Raw genomic sequence first — 6,000 nt, 5'->3', positions numbered from 1 at the left:
GATGAGCCCGCAACGAAAGAGTGCGGGTGGCAAAAAGAGCACTCGGCTCTTGACAGCCAGGGGCGAAGCAATAACATATCTTGTACAGCCACGTAAAGCTATATATGTAAAGGTGTACATGTAAAGCTAAATATGTAAAGGTGTACATGTACACGGTTAGCACATTTCATTATCCACAAGGACTTCAGCAGCCATTGGATCACAACGCAAGCAAAGCTTTGGGCCGATTTCAACATCGAACCGATGCTGGTGAAACTGCGAGATGTTTAGAGGTGAAAGACGCGCACCTCTTGCTGGACATGCACCCCCGGTGGCTCCGATGCGGGCCCACCGTCTTGCCATCCCCCATCAGTGAGCGGCGCACCCCGCAATGTAAGCGGCACGCCGGTTGCTGCCGTGCCACGTGGTTTTTGTTGTTGCTGCTGTTGTTGTTGTGGTGGTGGTGGTGGTCCGTAATCCGCGTGCCGCTCCGCATCACCGACACGGACGTTTCCGCTCCGCGCGCTGGTGCCAACTTTTATTTTGCAGGAAATTGAGCGCACCACGGGGGGATGTGGAGCGAAACGTCGGAGGACGCGTCGTGCCGAACGTCGCACGGCAATGACCCCCCGCCCCACCCCCCCCCCCCCCCCAAAAACAACAACAGCAAAACAACAACAACGCGTCGGGCAGCTCTGCGCGGGGGTGGAAGAACCGACGACAAAGCCACGCCGCGCGCGCCAGTGTTGTTCTGTTTTAGAGCAGTGGGTGTTAATCTGGGGTGCGAGACATGGGCAGATTTATTTAGGAGGCAAGACGTTGCCCGCGGCTCGAAAAAATAAATTATGCACGGGCACGGTAAGTACAACTACTTTGTTTGATCAAACCTTTGTATGTATGAGATGCACGAATCGGCCCCGCCTGTGACACACACACAGGTGATCAATAGATCAATACGTACTGCAGCTGGGCTTTCGCGACCCAATATTATCCGTAGTAACATTATTTTAAAAAATTGGGGTGGGGGGGGGGTTAGATGGCGATTCTGGCAAATTGCCTAAAGCTGGTTGTTGTTTCTAGATTTGAAGTTTTCGTGACTGCGAGGATCCATACTCTTGGGTTCTTTCGGTAAAGTCACGTCGGTGATTACATTTTTTTTTTTCACCTGGTTGTTGTTGATGTAATCACCAGCGTGACTTCACAGTGCTCAAATTGTAAACGTCGTTGTGGGTTTACTCACGTAGCGACTCATCGGCACGTTTTGTTTTACGTGACAAACCTCACCGATCGGCTGTGTCGGGGTGGTGTGTGGGTTAACGACACATGCATCTTTACGCGATCTAACAAACAAAAAACCTTTATTAGAGACATGATGAATATTAGAGAGAGATTATGAACATTAGAGAGAGATTGTAAATATTAGAGAGAGATTATGAATAATAGAGAGAGATAGATAGATATGATGAATATTCGAGACATTCATTGGCGTGAGGGCCCAGCGGCGTTCGTCTGCGTCCATCCCGCGGCGTTGGCCTCGGCCCTCAAGGTCAGCGGCGTCCCCCGCACGCTCCTCACATGTCACGTGGGACGGGGTTGGGGGGGGGGCATCGCTCATCTCGTCCTGCAGCTGCGAGTCCGTGGTGGGGATATCGACATCACGACGGCGGGTGCCACTCTCAGCGAGAAGTCGCTCCGTGCGTGTGGCTTGGATGTTAACGACCCCAGCCAGTGTCTCGGGCCCGCGTGTCAGAGAGGCAATGTCGCTTCCACCGTCTCGATGGATTCACTTAATCGCCGGGTTGAAAGCGGGATAAAGACCGACTTGACCTTACATCATCAACAACAAGTCGCCACTCGCCACTAAGTGGCGGTAACTTCACCACGGCGCCCGTGACAGGCCACAAAAAGCGCGGAAGGCTCCCTGCTGGCAAGGCAGCGTCCTTCACGAGCCTCCTCCACAGATGTCGATCTTGACACCACCGGTATCATCTAGCAGTGGATATTTTTTAAGCGCCGTGTACTATTATAGAAGCGTTAATAGGCCGAGCTGGCACCTTGACTGAGAACGGAACTCGCAAACCTTCTGATGGCGAGTTGAACACTTTGCTCGTGAGTTAGGCCCACAAGCTGTCACGATGACGTCGGGCCATTGTGACGTCATTCCGGCGACGCGCTCACAAAAACACTGCACGCGTGGCACGAGGAAGGCCACGTGGTGGTGCCATCGACGTCTCGAGACGACGACGACCCCCCCCCCCCCGCTCGTCCGCCCGCCGCAAATTCGTGGGAGGCGAGGACGATCAGACGCGAGGCGATGGGAAAAAAACCACCCGGCTTGCATGATCATCGCTCACGCGGCTGGCTACGAATGTAAAACAACAGGGGGTGCGCGGTGGGGGAGGGGGGGGCGAAAGTACAACAACAACACAAAAACACGCGACGGAATGAATGAGGATTGCAGAAGTTGTCGCCCCTCGTGTCGAACGCGTGCTGTGGGGACGCAGCATGCAAGACTGCGTGGCTGCGTGTGTGTGGAGGGGGGTTCGGCGATGAGAGGTTGTAAGCGCAGTTTGTTTATTCAGTTCCCCGGTGAGCTGCCTCGAACCACCCATCCATCCAATACCCCCCCCACCCCCCGCTGCAGTTGTTTTACAAAACAATGGGAACGTTTGAACAAATTAATAAAAAGCGAAGGAAAAGCGCACGCTGCAGCCGTTTGTGCCTTTTGTCATTTATTTCAATTCGGTCGCATTCTCCAGCGCACTTCACCGACTTGCCGCCGTCACAACGATTCCTCCACGGTACAGTGCGCAACAGTCCGGCTCGAAACAAGGTCTTTCATTGCGAATCTTTCTTTCTTTTATATCAAATAAATAACGAATAGAACCACGCGCGCGCGCACGCAACCGGCGAGCCACCTTCCCGCGCGACCGCGTGTCGCGTGCCACGCGTCGAGCGCCACGTGTGGCGTGTCATCTCGAACCAACTTCGTCACGGGCAGCCCCGATTCACGCTTTTGTGACGAAGCGGCGGAGGAAAAGGTTTAACGCCATCGTCATCACCACCACCACCACCAGCACCACCACATCGGCGAAGCTGCGCCGCTTACTGCTGTTGGTGGCGGGAGCACCCGTCCAGGGCACACGCTTTGGGCCACAAATAGGACGAGAATGAACGGCACGCCAACCACGCGTGAACTGGTTCACGTGCGCGTGCGTGTACAACACTTTTAGTTGGAGCGGCGGTAAGGTACACCGTGGTTATAGCGCGCTGCGCTAAGGGTCCGCGCGACCCGAGTTTCAATTCCCACCCACGGCCAAAACCGGTGATGGACATCTTGAACGGTCGTGGTCTCTCTCCGGGGGTCAACTCACCCTCACGGGAGTACCTGCTGCGATGTGCACGCGTCGCAACTGGGAAGACAAATGTGGCCGGGCGTGGTTCTGGCTTTTTGCGAGTGCTATGCTGCAGGCTTCCTGCTGGAGGAATGGCTTCCAGACAGCCCATCCCTCCATCCCTCTCGAACGCACTCTTCCTATACTCCGTCACACCGGGTGGGCGTCTTGGAGAAGACATGATTGCGAGTACCCACACTTCACCCCACCACACACGACCCTGTAGTGTTACCCATTTACACGGCTGGGTGGACAGCAGTGAGCCTGGGGTTGGAGGGGATGAAGTCCGTTACTTCAAATGCCAGGCCGGGAGATCGAACCGGTGCCCTCCGGAGTCCAGTGTGCTCACTCACTCACCACCACCACCATCGTCATCATCATTCCCATCCCGGCAGCAGAATCTTCGACAGCCCTGCAAGTGGCCAGCAATGCGTGAGGGTGAGCGGGTGGGGGCAAGCGGGTGGGGGCAAGCGGGTGGGGGCGAGCGGGGTGAGCGGGTGGGGATGAGCGGGTGAGGGTGAGCGGGTGAAGGTGAGCAGGTGGGGGTGAGCGGGTGGGGGTGAGCGGATGGGGGTGAGTGGTGAGGGCAAGCGGGTGGGGGTAAGCGGGTGAGCGGGTGGGGGTGAGCAGGTGGGAGTGAGCGGGTGAGCGGGTGGGGGTGAGCGGGTGGGGGTGAGCGGGTGGGGGTAAGCGGGTGAGCGGGTGAGGGTGAGCGGGTGAGGGTGAGCGTGTGGGGGTGAGCGGGTGGAGGTGAGCGGGTGGGGGCGAGCGGGTGAGCGGGTGAGGGTGAGCGGGTGAGGGTGAGCGTGTGGGGGTGAGCGGGTGGAGGTGAGCGGGTGTGCACAATGTACTTGACTGTACGTCTGTGTTGTGGGTTTACTGGGTATAAAACAACGTGTGTTTGTGCGCACAACACCATATCTGTAATGTATTTTACAATGTATACATTGTGTGTATGTGTGAATGTGCTTTTTGTGTGTGCCCGTGTAAGAATATATAATGTACAAACATAAACGTAACCGAACATGTGCTGGATATTATTTTTCTTTCTGTAAGAAAACCTAACGGAGGAGAGGAGCCTTATTCCAAACCCACTGCTCACTGGGCGATGCTTTAAAAAATAAAATATATATTTGTTCTATGTTTGGCGTTAAATTAAAACTTACGCTTTTTCCCAAACGCTATTTTTTTTAGAAAGTGCTACAATTATTTTTTTTACCAAACGGCCACTTTTAGGAAGAAGAAAAAAATCGACGCTCCCAGCCACTATGTACAAAAAGTAGCACAGGTATCATTGGCCCAGTACTTTTCACAATGAGAGCACTGACAACAACAACAACACCACGTGTGAAACAGGGCCCTCTTTTTGAATGGGAAGATATCTCAAAAATCAACCTCGTATTAATCAATGGGGGGTTTCCACAACCAAGGTACTTGTTTTTGTTTTACAAGAACCACAACGGCAACAGACAAAGATCCCCCATATAGCTTTAACAGACTGTAGGGGCAAGTGCTGTTAGCGAGCACCTATGAACCGACACACACACGTTTGCTGGCCAGGTATCTGCCCGCATGTGGCATTTGTTGCAAGGCTGCGAGATTGGCCCTGCTCTTTGAAGGGGCACAAACGCAGCTAAAACTCCACCGCTTGTTCAAGACAACGCTGTCGGTTGGGTAGTCCCTGGTCTGGTTGGGGGTCACGTGGTCTGGTTGGGGAGCCGCTGTGGGAGTCTCCGAGCGCTGGTCAGCACATTGCTCCCAGCAACACTCGAGATGACGACCGACAGGGCCCCACTTCGCCTGGCGTGGTTGCCACTGGGCTGCCCGGGGGTGCACATGCCACTAAGGGTGGGGGCGCAAGTGGGTGGTGGTGGTGGTGGTGGTGGGGTCAAGACGAGGGTGAGGGGGGGGCAGGAGACGCAGCTTCGGCGGTAACGGCTCAATTCACGCGACCTTGGTACCGCTGAACATCTCTCGGGCGGAGCGGCGAGGGACGGAGGCACGGCCGTGTGGGGTGAGGCCCCGGGGTTAAACCTCGACCCGCAGCTGCGCGTCATCAGAGTTCGTGAAATGCGACGCGCGCACCGGATTAAGCGCAGCTTTGGCAAACGTTCGCAGACGACGTTCGCAGCCGACAAGATCAAAGGAAGCCCCGTCACGGAGACGAGGGCCTGCGGGCTCCAGTTTGGCAAAAATCTCAAATTACCAATATGAGCGGGCGGGCGGGTAGCAGCGCAGCGATAGGCCGTGGGCAATTTGGCGGACGGAGCCTCTCCCTCTCTCTGTCGTGAGCGTGGCTCTGACCTAGATTGGGAACGGAGCGATCTGTAACCGCGCAGGATTGCTGGTCTCGCACGTCGGACTGGCAGAGGCAACTTGAGGAGGCTCTCGTGTGTGTCTGCACACCGCCCCTTCATGGCGCGGGGGTGTTTCAATTAAGGGATTCAGATGTATGGTGATGACGCTTCATAAATAATAAATGTGAGCATGGGGGGAAAGGGGGGAGAAGCCACCAGCTAATGTATTTCCTAGAAATGCCCGCGGGGAAACTTACTGAACCATGTCCTTAAAGATATTTTTTCAATTGGGATGAAATACTGGGAGTGGCACATAAAAAATAAATATA

The sequence above is a fragment of the Lampetra planeri genome, chromosome 11 (assembly GCF_965212315.1).
Source record: "Lampetra planeri chromosome 11, kcLamPlan1.2.h2, whole genome shotgun sequence".
NCBI classification, from domain to species: domain Eukaryota; kingdom Metazoa; phylum Chordata; class Hyperoartia; order Petromyzontiformes; family Petromyzontidae; genus Lampetra; species Lampetra planeri.
The sequence above is the reverse complement of the archived record's forward strand: the minus strand, read 5'-3'. Positions refer to the sequence as shown.